Below are 22,600 nucleotides of genomic sequence, written 5' to 3' on the forward strand. Positions count from 1 at the left end.
AGACAGGAGCACATTCTGTAAAAAAGTACAATAGTGTACCTAGGGTTCAATGACCGATATTTATTAAAAACCCACTCACAATGAAATTGACAGTTACAAGGCACACATATCGGTTCATACTATTTACGATACCTTTTTGTCAACAATGCCAGAAGAAACAACATAGAAACAAAACAGAATGGATTCAATAACCCAGATTAAAGAAAAATGAAAACAAACGAAAATATTTTAACGATTAGTAATGTTTGTCATGACAAAAAGACTGTTGGGTAACAAAAGGTAGGCCCTACACAATGTGTGTTTATCAGTGGCCAGTTGGAACTTTGTTGTGACTTGGTATTGATACTCCAACAGTGACAGTGCATAGACAAATATATTGGGTAAAAATCGGTATGTCTGTATGTGTACAGACGGACCTCGGCTACTTTTTTTTGTAAACATGACCAATCAGGTTTTCATCAAATATATATAGGATCTCCGATCATATAGTAATGTGAATCATTATAAGTTCCCATTAATAAGCCTAGGACTAACCCATAGGCCTACCCTTTCCAAAAGAATTGTTTATTCTGCATATCACCTGTGTTTACAGTCATAAGCAAAGTTCTGAATACAGCATCTCATGTGTGGGCTATCACATACGGTCAAGTTTTGACTTAATATTAGTATTTTGGCACATAAGGCATTTTATAAAAAAAGGATAATAACACAGATTTGGGGAAAGTCTTAAGCTCTGTCTACACTATCAAACTAGTTTGACAAAAAAGTGTGATGTGCCCAAATATGGTAGTGATATGCCCAAATACGGTAGTGATATGACATCATCATGTCTATGGACACATCACATTTTTTGTCACATAAAGTTTGATAGTGGAGACAAGGCTTTAGGTCCTGTATGACATGGATTGGTTGATTAAGGGTTAGAGGGTCTATGGTACATTTGTAAAAAAACACATGTGATTTAGTATCATGGAACCATGATACTGTACATATTTAGATTGGATATTTTATTGGTAGGTAAAAATCAATATGAACAAAAATCGATTTTGGCTTTCATCCGCCAACCATTGTTGTTAAATTTCATTCATTCGACCTGATTCCAGGATCAATGAACGCATCAGTATCAACTAGAACGTGTTTTTATAATACGACTATCAACAATAGGTATATTCACTTGATAAACCACTGATGAAAAAAGCGTAAAAAGAACACATATTTGGAACTACACGGCATTCATTTACCCTCCACCTGATTAATTTCCAATCGATATTTTCTTACGATATCGAACAAAGAATTAAATCATTGCATTCTTTATCATATCCAATCCAATCGAGGAAAAAAAAGTTAATAGACATTGTAGTTGGAAGTGTGGGCGCGAGTTTAACTCAATTTTACACCCGTTTACACGGACACAATGGTATAATTGAGGACGCGCATACAAAAAGAGCGCGTCAACGTCTCGTCGAACTGTTGTCCACACTGTGTGTTCACCTTCGTCTGTAGACGCCTGAATAATCGAATAAATACCAAAGGGACAAATATAGAAATAACAAAAAAATAAACATGAATTCTAAGGAAATCCTTGTTTCCATTGGGGACACGTTGGTGTCAACAAACCGAAAGTAGGTCTAAACTCAATTGTCAGAATTCTGCTGTTTAGTTCCGGAGATTATCGAGTTAGTTCGCAGTGGAAAAATCTCGATTAAGACTATAATAGCGGCCGGTACATTAAGTCGTCATTTCTCTATACCATGATCTTCTATTAAATTAAACAATCATGACATTTCATTAAATACTGTCACTCAAAATAAATAAATAAAAAATTTACATATAATTGAATTGATTGATTAGTTAGTTTATCTTTTAATAAAAAGTCTCATTAAAGGCCAACATATTTCTAATATTGTTTACAGATTTAATTTCTTTAAAAATCATTATTAATTTGATTATTATGAGTTATATTTGTTTATATAAATAAATACATGAGTGGAATAAACAATCATGAACTCAAAGAGTCCGTGCGTACAGTGTTGTTAACTAAATATTATTTAGGCCTAACATTTATTTAAAAAAGGAATTGTGATTTACATATATTTACTTTTTGTTATTGTTTTATTGTGACGTTTTTTTAAAATTTTCTTTCATTTTTAATTGTTACATAGGACATCAGATTTGTATTTATTCAGTATTTTATTATTCAACTTCAGTTTTCAATAATAGTTAATATAATTCACTTAATTTTTAATATTATCATTACCGTACTGTAAATAATCACTGTATAATAATAACTGTATATATTTTATAATTAATATTTATTTGTAAAAATCACTGTAAATACACGTTATTATGGTTACCATTATAATACCAAAAAATGTACGATTGATTGAATAAAGTTTACATATATATTATAATTGTGGCCATAAGAACATGATAGCATTCGAAATAGGATTGGATGTCTAGCTCAATTTCTTATGTTCGCTTCGTTGGGCGGGTGTGTTAAGGCATGAAAACAAACTCTAATTCCTCAATAGAGAGCCGAGTAACATCAAATACAGCAGTGACGTCACGACCTACGCAAGGGAAATTCTATTTCAATGATACGAAAATGAATGAATGAATGTCTTTTGTACAATAGCATACAGTACCTCAGTAAATGTTACGCCGGTATGAAATCGATGTATAACTGTGTATATCGTGTGTATTTCAGAGTGTCACTATTTTATTTGTGTCACATCCATGATACCTAACTGTTTTCTATCGATTGCATTGTTATATTTTAATTAGACAGTGCTTAAATATTGCTTGGTCGGTGTGTCGGCTGACACAAGGGGAACAGTCGAACTCGTCTTCGGTGTCGAGGGTGCGAGGAGGAAGGGAATTCATTGGAAACACCAAGGTAGTGTAATGTTTACAGTGATAAGGGATTACACAGCACATTGCCTCGCGCCGATACAAATCTATGTACGAAATATACAAAATATACAATCATCATTCATATTATTGTATGGTATCATCACTCATACCATCATGTTAACCATACGGATGATCACCATTTATTATGATTGGTAGGCCCTATCATGTTACGATCCGGAGATCAAAGAGTTTATCTGTGGCTGCTACACGATCAGATCCACGCCCCTTAATAGACACCACGCGCCACGGAGAATATGTACAGTACTGTACTGTTTGGTATTTGTCGCAGGCAGACATAGGATCAAAGGACTATTACGAGTTCCTATCTTGGCAAGTCGAGCTCAGTGTCCTGTTGTTAGATTGCGTTGCGATAACCATTGTGTTCAAGATACCTCCATGGTACGGTACCGATCATACCAATATATCACTCATGTTATATATATATTAAAACCATGACTAGTACCATGTACCGTACTTATATTAACCACAACCCGGCCACAATCACATACGAAGCTTCCTTAGCCCTGTCACGTGAGTTGTGGCCAGGTCACATTTAATTATACAACTGGTCACATTATTAGTGAAGATTTAAAGAAGATCCGGTTATTGTTTTCTAACAGTGTGAATGGGGGGAAAGGTCACCAAGAGTTCATCAATAAATTAAAAACCACCTCAGTTACAATGACATCACATTTTATAGCCCTATTTATTTCAAGAACCCCTTTACGGCACTGGGGAATGTTGACGCACATTGAATACAATAATTGGCGCCAGTAGAGACATGTATGAAAGGTACCCTGATTTTGAAATGAAATGTATACGGTGAGCCATATAGATGATGTTTAGATAATAATATTATTGATTGTAAGCCTACGTTCACACATGTCGTCAGCCTTCCCATAGTTCAATTGGAGATATACGTCGTTGATCATCAGTTTGACCTACTTTTGTCTACGTCAGTCGATACGGATTAATTCTACATCATGTCTTTATCATACAGATATTATTACAGTAGTGTAGGTAATAATACTGCCTGGGTTCATTTTTATAGTTCGTCGATCATGGCGGGGCGCAAAAAGCTTCATGTACATTATTAAGAGGACAAATCGAGAATAGAATTTAGAGAGTTTAGGCTCTAATATAGTATTTATACATAAATCATAAATGCCGCCCAGTTACGCTCCAAATACTCATACTTAACTAATGATAATATGTTAATTTAATGCGCGATTTAAACAGAACAGATATCGAATTTAAAGCTGTACAGGTCGGTGTCATTGAAAGTAGAAAATAACCATCATTATTAATAGGGGTCGGTTCGATTTGCAAATGGGCAGACGCGAAGTGTTAATTCGGGCACATTGTGCGCATCAGCATACGGGGACACTATATTATGGACATGCTTCCTTCAATCGATTCCTCGACACGGTTTTATTTGATTCTAACTGGTTTTGTTGGATTCTAACTGGTCTTGTTGGATTCTAGCTGGTTTTATTGGATTCTCACTGGTTTTGTTGGATTCTAACTGTTTTTGTTGGATTCTAACTGGTCTTGTTGGATTCTAACTGGTTTTATTGGATTCTAACTGGTTTTATTGGATTCTAACTGGTTTTGTTGGATTCTAACTGGTTTTATTAGATTCTAACTGGTTTTGTTGAATTCTAACTGGTTTCATTAGATTCTAACTGTTTTTGTTGGATTCTAACTGGTCCGTAGTTCATTTAGGCCACGTCTATCAATGTTGAATGTCTTCGTTATACGCGCACAGACGATCCATCAATAATTGTGATAAATCGATCAATCAATAGAATGATAAATCGATCGATCAATCAATATTGAATGCGTCAATGATTTATATGTCTTGAAAAAAAGAGCAATTAGTCGATCGATCGAACAATCATACTATTATACGCACAAGGTAAATAGCGCTATCTTTAATTCAAAGAGAATATCTTTATAAAACAGTATGTTTTTCCACTGGGAAGTCCTCCGTAACCTTCTTTTGAATATAATAGGTTATGTAGTGTGGGTGTGAGATTCCATTAAGGATGTGGTCGCTTCGCAACGTTATTTAATGTGGTAGGCATAAGGTTGTCAGCCATTAGGAATTTACTAATTCCTCATGGCTTGACAGCCTGATACAGATAAAATACCGTGTAGGCCTTTTAACGATGTATTGTCACCCTAAAACATGAAAAATTAAGATTAATGAAATCAGACTTTGAATATATGTTATTTTGTAGTTTAAATAAAGTGAATCACTTCTTTAGAATAAAAATGTAAAAAAATAATGTTTTCACTTATAAAATGACAAAATAAATGGTTAAATTCAACTAAAAACACATTGGCTGGCAGCCAATTGGACAATTTTTTTGCTTTAAATTACAGTTTTTTTCAGGTAAATACATTTTTTCGATCCAATTTTTGGTCAAAGTGGATAGCTATTATGTTACATTAAAATGGCATATTAAACAAAAATTTTGTTAGGAATTATTTTTTCAGGGGGACAATACATCTTTAAGTATTATGATGCCGTATTAAGTATTTAAAATATGGTTTGGAACTAGGCCTAGACATCCGGGCCTACATCATCTTTTCATGGCATATCTCTCTACTTTTGCTCGTACAAAAACGCCTCGTGTGATGCAGGAACCGGCTATTTAATGATGATGAACAAACAATAAAACAGATTTAGGAGGCCAAATAATTATAACAAAATGTTGTTTCAAAAGGATACATTTACAACTAATTAAATACGTTCAATTAAAAACTACTAAATTGTCTTCATTAAACGTCTGTTAAAATAAGATCACAAACGTAGCGATAGCCACATGTAACTTCTCACGACTTTATCATAGATGTTCCGTATACATAGCCATATGTAATTCATTTTATCATACATTGTTAATCATTAGTCAACTTATTTAGATAATAGATTCTTATTTTTATTAATTAATTTATGGTGATTATTTACAGAGAATAAAAACAGATGTCTCGACGACGTGGACCTTAAACGATGAGGTAATAATGCTTGGTTTCCCACTAGGGACGCGCAACGCAAGGATGTTGACGCAACGCAAGCGAGTTGACCAATAACAAGCGACAGTTCTACACTCTATCGCCTGCCATTGGTCAAATCACTTACGTTGCGTTTACGTCATTGCGTTGTGCCTCTAAAGCGTGGTTCCCACTAGCGACGCAACACAAGGGCGTAACGCAACGCAAGTGAATTGACCCCCTGAATAATAATTGAAACAAATTTTGTTGTTAAATATGCCATTTTAATGTCACATAATAGTTATCCACTTTGACCAAAAATTGGATTGAAAAAAGAAATTATATTTACCGGAAAACTGTAATTAAAGCAAAAAAGGGTCAAATTGGCTGCCAGCCAATGGATTTTTAGTTGAATTTAACCATTTATTATATTATTTTATAGGTGAAAACATTATTTTTTGTTCCTTTTTTTTCTACTTTTCTTCAAAGTCTGATTTAATTATCTTAATTTTTTTAAATGTTTTTGGGAGATAATATCTTTAATTCCTACTTTATGAAGGAGAATTTTGAGTTTATATACTAATGAATGTGTTAACCGTCCCTTCACAGCAGATATATTCTTACACGAAGCTGAACATGAAATACAATAAGTTTGGCTGTTGGGAAAATCATACTCTATACATGACCCGATTGGTTTGAAGAAAAATGATTAAAATTAAAGCCGCATATCTGATAAACGTTGACCTTACATTTAATTTGACGATACGCTATGAAACTCAGCTGAATATTAAATACGACGGCGGAACCACACTTAGTATCGATCTAGGGTTTAGTTTAAAATAATACACCTGCATAGTAAAACCGGTCAAACTTCCGTCCACTGCTCCAACCTACATTTAGTAACCCACCACAAATAATCATCTATTCACACTATAATGCACTGTTCACATCTTTATACACTAAAGGATTTAGAGACGTTATGCTTTCCATTCAATTGTATAGGCGTATTCGACTAGGCTGCCTTTGAGCCGATGATCATCATCTTGCTCATCAAACTCCTCGATATTTGCCACTGCGAGGTGTTTGCGCGTGCGCGTGCGCGTACGTGACGAATAATACGACTTATTAGTGAAATCCAGAAATCCCTCTACTCCTCCTATCACATGGCAGGCCTAGTAAAGTTGGTGAGCAATCTTTTGGCAGGTGAAACTGGTGTGCATCACCCGCAACACACGATGAATAGAGAAGATACAGAAAGAGGGAGAAACGTAGTAAATAATATACAGAGAAGATAAACTAATGGGCTATAGCTACGAGAAGAGAAAACACTGCGATTATATTCTAAATCATGGTGGAAAATTTCCTTTATGATCCAGTGCGTCCTCTCAAAATCAATTGGATCTTATTATAAAATGTTACATCCGGTCGTATTTGATAATTGGACATATTAAAGAATTTAATAATAAATCTGATAGTGGCGCCATTGAGATCAGAATTGACGTGCAACCACAATTTCCCAATTGCCGAAAAGGACGCTTGTCACATTCACAAAGAGAAGTATGGTTTCAAACTTTTTGGACAGATTTGCTTAGCTTAGAACATGAACAACAAAATTAAATACCGGTGGTTTTATGAAATTATGTCCAAACTATAGAGGGCTGTATAATATTTAGAAAATTACATTGAACTATAGAGGGCGCTGATAAAATTCTAAGGATATTGGCATATATGATATAAAATCCGCTGCCAACCCATTATTTCACATTATTAAACAATGCATAAATTGATTACTGTAAACATCTTACTCTTACATCTACCTAGAGTATTAAAACATACAAATATCGGGATATAATAATATTGGAAGACTCCAGCCATGTTGGGAGGTCTGTCAAAGGTACGGAAGACGCGTATTTATAAAAAAAAAAAAAACACACGCTACATAATACATAGACAGCAATTGAAATGAAAGGGGTATTATGCGTATGGGCCTATAAGTATGATTCGCTATATCTATTCCCAATTCCTTGAACTATATCTTAAAAACGGTGTCATTCGATATTCATTATATTAATTGGGATACGTTAGTAACAAATAAATCGACATAAATCGATTTATGACTATTCTGTGTGATGACTCTTTATTAAATATAATCCTTGTAACTGTATTGATTTTAGTTGGTCAGTTTTATTACACAGTAGTATTTTTTACTGATACGCGATTAAGCTGAAGTACGGTAGTTACATATTAAAATTTTTATTACAAAATCGAAAATAAACACGGGGCATACTCTTTATTTGTGGTTCATTCGTTTCTCATCTTCAAACAGACTTAAAAGGCAATTTTCCCGTTGTGAAATATGCTATTTTTCTCGGATGAGTAAAATTATGAAATGTGGAGAAATAACTTAATAAACCAAGCACAACTATGTGTTGAGCTGACAAATAGAGGAGGCCTATATCATGCTTTATAAGTATAACATGAAAAGGCATTTTCGAGCATGTCAAACATGAACAACGATAAAATACCAATCTTTCGTCGCCGACAAGACAGAAATCACTTGTAAATTTGTTCTGCTTGTTTGCCATTAAATCAATTACATGCTACACTTGGAAGGGTCCCCTAGGATATTTTCCAAGATGGTTATGTCTTCCAATGTTCAGCACTTGTTTTGCAGTGTAATCTGTTTCAAATATGGTGTACGGGCCTAACTTAGAAAGAAGTAAAATTCAACCAAACAATTGTATTAAAAAACGAAGATTGACTTTTAATCGTATAGGCCTAATATAAATTATGTTTCAAACTCTACAATCAATAGTCAATCGTCCATGAAAACACGAGGAGGCACGCAGTTGACGCGCGCGTACAAAAGCCGTACCATTATCAGTGTTTGAACGCGCGCGTCAAAGGTTCACTATAATTAACAGATTGAACGCACGCGTCCTAAAAGCGGTACCATTGTTATCAGTGTTTGAACGCGCGCGTACATAAGCGGTACCATTGGTGTCAGTGTTTGAACGCACGCGTATAAAAGCCATAGCACTGCCATCAAATTTTTGAACGCACGGTTACTATAACAGTACCATCATTATCAGTGTACGAACGCACATGGTGAATGTTCAAACTTTACAGATATACAATAAAGTACGGTAATGAATCCGGACAAGCATATCGAGTGATTTAATTTTCTAATATCTTCAATGTATCCGGATTCGCTACGGTTGCTAAGTTGCCAGTAAGTAAACCTCTATAATATGAACCATTTGTACAGGTAAATGTGAATTAACTTAATTTTATAGACAGGCCGCTGACGTGCATGGTTCAATTGACGTGGCTGAATAAGCGCAATGTACGGTTTATTATGGCTTGCCTGGTAATAAGTGACGCGAGTGAAGACACGGACCAACATGGAAAAGAAATTCGTTAATTCAGGTTGTCCAAGCCGTGATTTAAGCTCAATTTTAAACGGGAATGCATCCGTAGCCTATATTAAACACAATGTAGGCCCAGCTAAATTGTGAAAAAAATTATTGCATCCCATAGGCCTACATGATATGTATGAAAGGCAAAAAACTAAAAAAAAACAAAAAAACACACACAAAACGTGGTAGAAATAGAATTTTATTAAGAACAAAAAACATGTTGCGGGTGTGACCTGATATTCTTGTCTCAGGTGGGACTGTCATTTCAATCCATCACGCAATCTAAAAGACTTTTGGGTACATAGTTTTTGAGAACCGAGTCATATAGTATGATCGATCAATTTCCGTATATCTACATGTTACATTGATGATACAATTAAAAAGATAACAAACATCAAATTGAATATATAAATTTGGGTCGCCTCTTAAGCGTTCTACTAACGACATAAAAAAACATCTTATACATTTCCATTTCCCGTCTCTTCTTCTGACAAAAATGTTCAAGTAAAGTGGTATACTTGTAAAAATGCAAAGATTTATGGATCGGTAATAGCATTCGGATAGCCGGGGATGAAGGCGATTTCTGACGTTTTCGTTATTAAGAAGTTTTTGGACAAATGAGTTTTGCTACTTTGCAGTAGTAGCATTAACCTCGTAGTATGACAGGGATTGGATGATGATTGATGGTTATAGTCAAATTATGTCATCTTCTGAAATGAGACAATTTTGGGGTTGAAACCAACGTTAAAATAAGAACATTTCAAAATTGACAACGTTTTACCGGTTCTTATCAAAAGTGCATGATCTGAAATTAATTGGGATAAATTAACAAGTACATTTTAAAGATATTTTATCAAAATATTACTATATTATTACTTACAAGAACGATATAATTTATGATAATTCTTATTCATAAAAAAAAATACTAAAAGCTCTGTCCACACTATCGAACTTTATGTGACAAAAAATATCCTATTTAGTCTGGTCTGGTGAGGCATTCAAAGGTCAAATGTGCAATTTTTAATGTCAAGAACGAATAAATGAGTATCTGTCTATACTAAATTACTCTATAAGTTTTCATTGAACTGACTTTTATTACAGATTATTCATTCAATGAATTTCCGATTTCCTTACCGGCTATTAAATAAAAATCTTCTCTAAAAAGTACAGACACATTAAAGGTGAACTGGTCAAAAGAGCTCCTTCAAAGCTTCTAACATGATCACTGCCAATAAAAGATGGATCGTATAGCATGTCAATGGTTACGACTCACATTTTCCACTTCTTTTACATTAACTAATGTTTAATTAATTACTTTATTGACAATGACCATGAAACTACCTAAAGAGCATTTACAACGGGGCATGTTTATCATGACATTCACCCCTTTTGCTTGTTTTCTTATTTCCGCTAATACCTTTCCAAGAAATATTTTCTGTATTGCAATGATTGTTCAAGGTGTCCGAGTATAAATCTTAATTATTTTTCTCATAATAGTACAAACTTTGTATTTCTCTGTTCAACTGTTGTCAACACTGAACTGCAGTATTTTCTCTTCTAAAAGATAAAATAATTTTAATAACATTTTAATATAATAACAAACATGCAACATACTTTTAAATTGGTACAAGAACAGCATAATATAAGAAAAGTGTTAAGCTCTGTCTACACTATCAAACTAGTTTGACAAAAAAATTGTGATGTACTCAAATATGGTAGTGATATGCTCAAATATGGTAGTAATATAACATCATCATGTCCATATATGGGCACATCAAATGTTGTTACAAAGTTTGATAGTGTAAACAGAGTTTTAGTAGTAACTAAGGATAGCGTGGATATGAATGGAGGGGTCTTTCAATTGTAAAAGGTATAATAACTGTAATTACTAATGTAATACTGTAGCAAATCTTGTGTCTGAGGTATCATAACACCAATATAGTGCTTTACTTGACGTAACAGTTTTAAAGATATATTGTCCCCCTGAAAAATATTTGTTATTTTATTTTAAATTTGTTTTTGAATGTGTCATTTTATTGTATCAATTTCCCAGATACTAAATATATTGAACCACATACAGCACAAATTATTAAGTACAGTATTATTATCAAGAAAATTATATAAAATTGATCTCGAGGTAATAAATCCATCCAGTCTGTCAAAAGGTATATTGATTTATTGAGTATTAAGATCACGGTCCACTGGGGCAGTGCAATGTCCTGTTAACCTATTATTAAACCAAAGCAATTGCTGATACTGTATGTAAATATAGGAATAGACTGTACAATGGTTACCAATTCAAGGGTCCGGGGTTCGAGTCCTGTCAGTGTCGGGATTTTTTCGAATGACAATTTATAACTCCACTACCAAAGACTTGTAATAAGATTATGTAGAGTGTATGTTTGTTTTGTGAACAGGATTGCCACCTTTAAGAAGGAATTCGCTTATGGTTATCCTTGGCAATTTGCCTAAAACATAAAAAAAATAAAAATTCTACAGCAGAGTAGTGCAATAATGTAAAAGATGTTTACAAGCAAGGACCCAAAATGGTCATGGAGCTAGAATCGCCCAATTTGGGTCTGCTCTGACAGAAATTGTATATTGTACCTACAGAAGGCCATCGCAAAACGAAAATGTCCCTATTGTCAAGAACTGCACCAAGGCACATCGAATATTGAGTTTATTTCTATGCACATTTTTTAACTTTGGATAAGTAAATGTTGGTACTTCACCCAGGCATACTGTATGCCTAACCTTTAAATTGGAGTATTAAATTTATATAATGATTTGACAAGCATAAAATCAATACTGTACAATATACAAAAACAACAAATAGAAAAAGGGTTTAAGCTCTATCTACACTATCAAAATACTTTGACAAAAAATGTGTGATGTGCCCAAAAATGGTAGTGATATGCCCAAATATGGTAGTGATATGACATCATGTCCATATATGGGTACATCACATTTTTGACAAATAACGTTTGATAGTGTAGACAAGGGTTAAGTCAAATACATGGCAGTTTTTTATAATGTAAAAATAACATACACATTATTATTATTATTAAAATGAATTTACTATTTATGGCTAATGATAACCTATTTTCTAATTGTTTGTCCCTTTACCCACCCCATCATATTTACAACCCAGAGGAAAGAATAAAGAAATTCAATTAATTGGCAAATCTTCTGGGAAATTTAAGTCACGTTAAGAAAGTTTTCTAAATCAACCTCACTCATTGAAATAATTTTTTTATATGAGTCTTATAACAACTTTTTCAATAAAAATCATTATTTATAGAAAAATTGAATATTCATGCCTATCAAGTAGAAGAGAGTGGGTTCAAATCTTGGTTGGGGTCGAGATTCGCAGAATCTGCTTAAGCATCTGGTTCAGAGTTTCTCACTTTCTATAAAATTTAAAATTAATACCTATATTAAAATGATGTACTCAGTGAGTATACAATCTGAAGCAACATACATACATAATACATTAGAATAGGGAGAATGAACAACTATAGAGTTAGTGATAGGTGTTATGGTGTTGAGGGATAAGTATCGGGACACTGGTACAAACAAAATTATGCTTTCAAATAAATAATAAGGGCAAAATAAAATGAATCTTCTAATTCATCCAAGAGAAGCAAAAAAAAAAAAAAAAAAAATGTATTTATACAGAACTCTAAAGAGTGGTTCTGGTGGTAGAACGAGTCTTCTCGGATAAGGACTATAAACCGTAGGTCCAGTGTACACAACTTGCTCGTGTGCACTTTAAAGAACCTAGTACATCTTTCGAGACGAGTAGGGGGTTACCCCGGTGTAGTAGTACATCACAGCCACTGATCACCAACTGGGCCCTCTGGGAGATCAGTCTTTTACTGAAGAGGTCACCCAGTATAAAGATAAAACAAACAAACAAACAAACAAACAAATATAAATATCTGCCACAACTCTAAACAAGCTGATAAACAAATATAAATACTGTATTTTCTATATATGAATAATATAAAATATCTTATCGAAATGATATTGATTAAAAACAAAAATGAAAGATTCATTGAGCCGGATGACAGCTTCCTATAAGTATTATTTACACACTTCCGAAAAACAACATAAAAAGAAACTGAAATAAACAAGAATTTGATATTTTTTTAGGGGAGGGGTGTCTGGGTTGACAATGTACTTTCAGGGGCGCAGCCAGTGGGGGGGTCACGGGGGTCCTGACCCCCCCTTTTTTTTAGAAAAAATAAATAAAAACATGAGACAACAATACAGATCAAATCATCCTGGAGATACTGTGGAAGATTACTACCGAGCAGTATTACCAAATCAACTTCTTGATCATTTACAAACCGAGTTAAAAACCCGTTTTTCTACCGATAACAGGCCATGTTTTAAAATATTTGGCGTAGCACCCGAGTCTATCGTGAAGTGTAATGTTGAAGAAGTCTTCAAGGAACTTGAATTTGGTACGATGATCTGCCAAGACACGAACATCTTCATTCCGAGCTTCAGTGATGGAAGCGACTGTGTAAAATTAGCGGATCCAGATGTGTTCCCGAATGTGCGTGCACTTCTTCTAATCGCGTAGGCCTATGCCCGTAACGTCTGCTGAAGCTGAGCGGAGTTTTTCGACTTTGTGGAGAACGAAAACCTGTTTGCGAAATCACATGTCTTATGAGTAGCTTTCGGGATTGTGCCTCATGAACATACACTTTAACATGAACATTAATACAGAGAATGTCATTCGCGAATTCTGTCTCCAAGCCAAGAAGAATGTTCCAAACTTATGATGCATCACACGATGTCTAGAGCGCCGTTATAGTAACTAACGTAAAATGTATGATAATAATTTAGAAGTTAGTTATTACAATTATGTATAAGCTATCACCTATACTATACATTCGAACAAAATAGTTATATTTTTAAACAAAATATTGTATGTACTGGGTATGATAAGCGTCTCACATACACACGGAGCCAAGATAGCTTCTTGGACTTGCACAGTGTATGAACTCTAACCTTACGGTTCTCATTTAATAATATCACTCCATGTTCAAATAATTCCTCCTCTGAATTTACAGCCTCTCTACACAAATCAACAAACAAGCAAGAAAAAGGTGTTTGTCTGTGGCAGCCTGGAATATAAAAATGTTCTGTAATGAAAATGAGAGTTGTTTTTTGTTTTCTTTGTTTCAGTTTATTAGTGTTAACATTGTCATATTTGTGTGTGCGTAAACCGATTCAAATGATCTAGATTGCGCTAGACCGCCAAAGCTTCCAGGGGGCTTCGCCCCCTGGACCCCAACCGGGGGCCCTTGGCGGCCCCCTGGCCCCCAGTCCATGGTTGCTCGCTTCGCTCGCAAAATACTCACATATTTGGTTGACCCCCCCCTTTAATTCTTTGCTGGCTGCGCCCCCGACTTTAACAGATTCACCTTTTTTCTCCCAATTGACACAATTAACAACATGTTGATCACTTGACCTTTTAAATACCATAGTGCAAATGTCATATTGACAGTTTTTGCATTGTACAACTGGACAAGGGAGTATCAATCTGATATCTCTGTTGCAACTAGTGTTGTTCATGCCCAGGTGTTAAACTCTACCCACACTATCAAACTTTATGTGACAAAAAAATGAGATGTGCCCATATAAGAACATGATGATGATATCACTACCATATTTAAGCATATCACTACCATATTTGGGAACATTACTCGCTATCCAACAAAATTTGAACCAAGGTTCTTGGTTTGAATCTCAGTTGGGGCAGCTTTTTTAAATTCTCACACATTTCTTCATCTTTAAAAAAATTAATTTTAAGTATATTACAGGGCGGTGTTTTAAATTCCTTCTATGCCTTGTATAAATTTTAACTTGCCAATTCAAATTACTTTTAAATAAGTGCACATTTAAAGATTGTTCAACATAAGGATGTAAAAGATTCCAAAGGTAAAGTCTGAAAGACCATACTTAAAAAGAAACAATAGTGCATGCAGTGCGAATGGGTACTGAGTCACAATCAATACCCCAAAAAACAATTTATTTTTTTTATTTCTTAATTCTAACATAAAATGATAGGATAAAAACACAATAAAGTACCGAGACGGCAAACTTATTTCCATTGCTTGGTCCAATGCTTGTCTGAATAGAGTCTTTCTTGTAAAACATTAAAATAATTGGAAAATAAAATTAACATGTTAATATTGATAATGAAAGTGATGTTACAAAGAGTTGAGGAAACTTTTAGTTAAGCATACACTACCTGATGTCTGCTACCTTTCCGTTAATTTGCCAATTTTAAAATGAAAACTTTAGCAATGGAATCGAAATCATTTAATCTTGGGAATGGCGCCATGCAAAACGTCTTCTAAGGAGCTACACGGAAGGGAGGATCTGCGGAAGTAAACTTTTAGTGTGGGAGAAGTTCCGAGGTTTCCATTTAATTGCAGAGGTTTAAAAAAAATGAAACCTAAAAATCAATAAATAAAATCTGAGAAATCAATCAAACAATTACAGTAAAACAATCAGACACCTTCATGATCCAACAAAATGTCCCCTTAATAGAGGTTTCTATTGAATAGGGGAGTTATCATAGTGGTAAAACATATTCCCCTCTCGTTCATTTGACAACAAAGTGTCCCCTTATAGGGGGGAGGGGGGATCTACTGTAAACAGTTACAACTTTCTGTATATAAGTCTCTTTATAGTTTTATGTGATATTACTGTAGTACAGTATGTCTCGTAATTTGATTTGTAAAACTGTGTTTGATAAATTGCTTTTGAATTCAAAATTGTATGTCAGCTGGTCTGACATTTTGCATTAGATTTTTTATAATATTAATAATAACCTTTTATATGTTTTTGCTATGCATTTTATTTGCGAAATAAAAGTTTTATAATAAACCAACAAATGAATAACCATTGATATTAATCAATCAGTTCATTACAGTACTTGCATGGTTGCAGTGTGTCTATTTCAAAACTTTGACACATGAATAGTAAAAACTAATCAAATTGTCACAGCATTGTATGTACACAGGTTCATCGAAAGTTTAATTAAACTCTGAATCAGTTCAGGTCCTATGCTACAGGCACTAGCTTCAAAATACACGAGACAGACGCCTGCAAAGACAGTTTTGACTGAGTATGTTGCTAGTACTAATTATAATTTTATCCATGGGTTTATGATGACGTGTTAATGTTTTGCAAAATCGTTATCTTCTATAAATAGATGTACCATACTGAGCATAAATGCACTCCGATGTAAGCAGGGGTAAATGGACTAGTGGGTTGAAGGGATTGGTGGGTAAAGATACAGGGAGTGGGGAAGACAGAGAGTGGGGAGGGGGGGGGGGAGACACATGATAAGGAGAAGTGGAGAAAATTATAATTGTTCTTTGTATTAAATTTTAGTGTATGTTATTAGAGGGGAAGGAATGTTGAAGGAAAGGGGAAGGGGAACGACAGTGGAAATAAGTTGATGTTGTACTTTTGTGTGTTTTTATCCTTAAATGTTCTTAGATCTTCAAAATAAATAAGTAAAAAAATTAATTAAAAATTATTATCTCTGTCTGAGTGATATGGGTTTCCCCTATAAAAGATTAAGGAAAACTTTTTTTTTAAATAAGGTCGTCTGGGGTTATACGTCCCCCTTGGGGGAGTATAGTATAACTATATGAATGGTATAATGAAGAAAAGTCTGTTACTAAACATTGAATCTTTTAGGGAAATGAGGTCAACAATTATATACTTTAAATTTAGTCTAGATTATAAATTAAAAATAGATTCAGAATACAAAATTTAGCGACATCACTTGCTGATAAACAGGGAATAACCAAAAATAAAGTTGGAATATCTGCTGCAAGGTCACGCATAATTATAATGACTTTTAGTATCATTAAAAGAACCCAATCAAATTGATCTTGGACATAATTGGCAACATCAAAGAGATAATGTTACTCACTATTTGCTTAGGGTTTAGTCCTGATGGCGCCAGCAATATTATTAATCTCATGATCAAGGTCATTCTAGATTTCGCCCAGTAGCTTTATAAACAACTTAATGTTTTTTTAATAAAAGGAAACACAATTTCATAATAAAAGTACTATTACAATTCAATTAATTTGTTTATTCATTAAGTGAAGAAACAAATTGTCAGGTATTATGTTTTTATGAAGTAAAATTAAGGCATTTATTAGTTACATTATATTTTTTCATGTAATAGTACAGTAGAACTCTTACATTTAAGGCCTTTATTAAATTATATTTTTTATATTTTTTCATATAATTATTAATAGTAATTATTAATATTACAATAGAACTGTTACATTTAAGGCCGTTATTATATTATATTTTTTATATTTTTTCATATAATAGTAATTATTAATATTACAATAGAACCCCTTAATTTAAAGCATTTATATTAGTTATATTAGTTGTGTTTTCATATTCATTTTTTTATATAATATAATACAGTAAACCCCCTATTAAGGGGACACCTTTGGGACACAACAAAGTGTTCTCTTAATGCATTCATTTATTCTTTATTTCGTAATCAAATGTACAAATACAGCGTTTAATACAGATACAAAGCTCTTAACTAACATACATAATACATATACATAATAAAACAATACATATAAAACTATATACAAAAACCCATGGACCACAAACTGGTAATACGTGTACAAGTTAATAGAGGTGTTCCCTGAATACTGTTAAAAAATCTATTTTCATTTGGTACGTCACAGTGGCTAATAAAATTTAAAATCCCTGGCGTGAAACTAAACAATTTTTTTTATTTGGCATAAATGAAATTGTAAAAAAATATCGGTTTTATCGCATTCTTAAACATTGTCTTCATTCTACGATCCGGTCATAAATCCAACACACATGTTCATTGTTATGTAACACATTCTAGCATGAAAACAACTCGTTTGCGTCCGTATGTGTTGATTGAAGCTCTTCATATAAAGTATGTTACAAATTATTGAATTACCTCCCAGACAAACGTGAAGAACCTCACTAGTATTTAACATAGTGGGAACGTTCTGTCGCATAACCGCAAAGCGGATTTTAGAAATAGAATTGTAAATTGACTGTATCCGGACTTCTCGAAAGGTTGATGGAATAATCAGGGGAAATTTGAATGTTATGTATTTCCTTTTCATGACATAAGCAATGTGTTTACTAGATGTCAAATTATAATATACAATAATAAATACAACTTTAAGTTTAAAATGATCATGAAATACAGTAATTTACACATTTTTCACAAATTATAAAAAACTGAGGGAATTATTTTATAATAACTGATATTTCAATCATGTTTTTAGTAAATTTGGTCAAAATTTGAAATAGCTAGTTAAATTTTATGGCAGTAAAAACAGCATAACGAATCGAATGGCACTCTCTCTATAGGCATTTTGAAATACAGTAGAGGCCCTTCTCATCTGAACTGTTTAGGTGGTACCTCTAATTAGGACATGCTCATGAAATGAACTAATAAACCCCTACTGAGAGGAGATTGCTAGTCTCAATAGCAATCTCCAGTATTGAGGGGATACTGCTATTGCGGGATACCATTATTGAGGGGACACCACTATTGTGGGGAGATCACTACTGAGAGGACACCACTATTGAGGGGACACCACTATTGAGTGGACACCGTTATTGAGTGGACACCGTTATTGAGTGGACACCGTTATTGAGTGGACACCGCTATTGAGAGGACACCACTATTGAGTGGACACCGTTATTGAGTGGACACCGCTATTGAGAGGACACCGCTATTGAGGGTACACCGCTATTGAGGGTACACCGCTATTGAGGGTACACCGCTATTGAGGGGACACCACTATTGAGGGGACATTGCTATTGAGGGGACACCGCTTTTGAGGGGAGACCGCTTTTGAGGGGAGACCGCTTTTGAGAGGACACCACAATGAGGGAACACAGTAGTCAGGGATATCGCTAATGAGGAGACACTGCTAATGAGGGGTCGCTATATTAAGGGGATACCGCTATTGGAGAGGGGACACAACTAATGAGAGGACACCGCTTTTGAAAAGATTCTGAAGAAGGTGTCCCATCAAGATGTTAAACATTAGTAAACTGTATCTACCACAATGCTACAGTTAAATAATACTTTAAAATAGCTACCACAATGCTACAGTAATATTTTTTAAATAGCTGACAAAAGAAAGTATTTTACAGTCTACAGTAAGCTTAGTTGTCAAGGCTCTCATATTTCAATAATTAGAATCCATTTTTCAATCTATCCATTCCAATTTAGAGTACAGTAAGTTGTCCTAATCTGATTGACAACCATTAATGTGTTTCTTTATCACATACGATAATTACCGATGACAGAACAGTGTCAATTATCGAATAAATCACTATAAATATTTCCAAAATCATCAGATTTATTGGACCAGGAGGTACTAAAATTAGGTTACTAAGAATTCTTGGTTGTAACATTATTGGGAATGAATTATTTATTACGTCTCAAAGCATAACAACATAATCATGGTGAGGTGGTAACTATTACCATGAGGTGGTACCATGAGGTGGTACCTCCATGCTATTACCTAGTTATACAGTACAGGCCTGTAAAAAGACAATATCAATATCATACAAAATTATGATCAATGAGTGTGTTTTTGTTGTGACAATAATATTTTATTTTAGACTTAAATTGTTTAATAAACATAAAGTTATTTATAATATCCAGATATGAGTAGTAATTGGTAGAGTTTCTTTAAAAAAAAATTGATAAGTAATTTTTTTTTCTATGGAACAGAGATTCCAAAAATAAAAGATTGAATGAATGAATGAATTATAAATCTACTTCAATTAGTAATACACTACTAAATAACTATATATATATTTCAACAAAACTCACCTTTCTTTTTATAATTTTTCACCATATATCCTAAAGTTAAATTTTATAACTGGCAACACACTCTTAATTTCAAATATGTGTAATTTTGCATCATATTAGAAATAAAGGCGAAACCCAAATGACCCGAGGCAAAACTAATTTTTTTTTAAACCTAGAAAAAATGATAATTAATTTTAAAAATTTTTTATTTTTTGATATGTAGGTTATATATTTTGAAAAACTAAAATTGATGATCATAATATTATTTTAGAACAGACGCTAGTCCTCTGAACGGTTGATAGTTTGTAAATTGTATTAGAAATTGAAAGATTTACGGTCATACGGGCATTCAAATTATACTTTTATAGACTTTCAACAGATGATATAGTTCAATGAGTAATCTTGTTCTGACGTTGATTAATTGATTGATCATCAAACGAATGTTGAAAACTAAAAATGGTACTCTAAGCCAATCTAAGCATCTTATGCACAATCACAACCAAATGCTAGCTCTTAAAGATAAACTGCCTCTCCTCCATAGATGGGAAAAATATTGCAGTAATTTAATTATCAAATTTGAATAGAAGAACAACATCAGAAAACACAGCGACTACTGTATACTGTTACTGTATATTCTAAAATGTTCAGCCTCTGCTCTAATGCAATATCACTCAAATTGAATGGCAAAACATGAAAATTCTGACTGAGTACAGTACAGTATCATGAGTATAAATCCGCCCCAACATTTAGATTAAATTTGGACACAAAATCATTGTTAGCAATTCGAGTATAACCCCACCCCCAAAATTAGATTAAATTTAGAGTCAATATCATTATTAGCAATAGAGAGAAATGGCGAACCGCGATGACGTCACTCAAATTTCACCGAGTGGGTATAGATTGTAAACAAACCATTTCGCCACATGTTTTTGTATGGGAAATTCCGATGGGTTGAGTTAAAAAGGAAGGTAGAAAAGAACGTTTAAAACACACATAATAGCAGTATCTTTTTTTTTTGCAACACCCTTAACAATTTTAATGTTATATGGGCAAATCTTAACATATTTTATTTTAATTTGGATTGAATTAAGACGCGTTTTTGTTATATACTGTACCCAGCTCTAGGCCCTAGATAGTTGGCCTGTATGCTGTAGTACCTCGAGCCTAGCACGGATTATCGGTTATTATAATAATAATAATATTGGAAATTCGTTATTGCATACTGTACTTACTACTACTACTTTAGCTAGGGTGCTGCTAGGCGTCTCCTAGCTAGGTAGTAAGACTAAATAGAGCATCTCTAGTAGATGTAGGCCTAGCATTAGTTTCAGTTTGACAACTGCCATTTTGTTATGTGGCTAGTGATGCTTCCTGCAGGGGGGCTACCGCCAGTAATACTGGAATACTTGATAACACCATTCTACTATAATACTATAGGCCTAGTCTAATGTAGACCTACAGATATGAGATATTTTTAGGATTATGATTGTGAATGATGGATGATTTTTATACATATTTCATTGTTTTATTGTGTAAATACACAAATACAACAAGAATTATGAGCGTTTACAGCAACAACATTGGTTAGACAACGCCATGATTCACGTGTATAAACATAGGAAATGTGTCGCCCTCAACGGTTTGTTATGATTTTATACCCACTCGGATTTTAGACGTCGGTTCCCCATTTCTCTCTATTCGAGTATAACCCCACCCCCAAAATTAGATTAAATTTGGAGTCAATATCATTGTTAGCAATTCGAGTATAAACCCACCCCCAAATTTAGATTGTACACAAAACCATTGTTAATAAAATCCAGGTTTAATCCCACCTCCTAATTTTCTCCCAATCTTATGCCAAAGTCTATCCTCTGTCAGAATATGTTGTCATTGTAGTACTCTTTATAATTAATGTCTTAATGTCCATATCCAGACATAGGTGGAGGGGGTTGGGGTTAGGTTTGAGGTGGTAGCTTCTTCATGACATGCAACACCATCTCTATTGAAAATATAATACAATTCTAACCAAGAAGATGTTGTGCAGTGCACCTTTAATGGCATGAATCTATAACTTATTTACAGTACGACAGCTTTAAACTCTCATTTCCCCAATCTAATCAGGTGAGTGGTTTTACTGTGGGATTCGCAACGACATCTAAATTGTTACTGTAAATCCTGTAAATTCCACAGTAAAATCTTGACCTACATTTTCAGCAAATTAATTAGCAATTGATGAGCTTTCGATGCTCACTGCCGAATTAACTTGATTTGTGGGTTACATCAGTAAAGCAAGGTACGGCATATTTAAGATTGCTCAAGAAGCATAAAAATTGGACTGTATATCCCAATTAAAACCTTCTTCCTGGTCAGATTTTAATTATCA

General features: G+C 33.8%; 1 protein-coding gene across 5 annotated transcripts in view; it reads right to left on the reverse strand.

Moving 5' to 3' along the window:
* Positions 1 to 9,497: 9,497 nt before the first annotated feature.
* Positions 9,498 to 22,600, reverse strand: part of LOC140055137 (uncharacterized) — a 33,201-nt gene continuing 20,098 nt past the window's right edge. For 3 of the 5 annotated variants that reach the window (XM_072100359.1, XM_072100358.1, XM_072100360.1), the window contains one exon: positions 9,498 to 10,886. The gene's annotated coding sequence lies outside the window, so the exon portion shown is untranslated. Of the gene's footprint in view, positions 10,887 to 12,502; positions 12,740 to 22,600 lie in introns of those variants that run through there. The other 2 variants (XM_072100361.1, XM_072100362.1) reach the window with 2 other exon arrangements.

The sequence above is a fragment of the Antedon mediterranea genome, chromosome 7, assembly GCF_964355755.1.
Source record: "Antedon mediterranea chromosome 7, ecAntMedi1.1, whole genome shotgun sequence".
In the NCBI taxonomy this organism is placed as follows: domain Eukaryota; kingdom Metazoa; phylum Echinodermata; class Crinoidea; order Comatulida; family Antedonidae; genus Antedon; species Antedon mediterranea.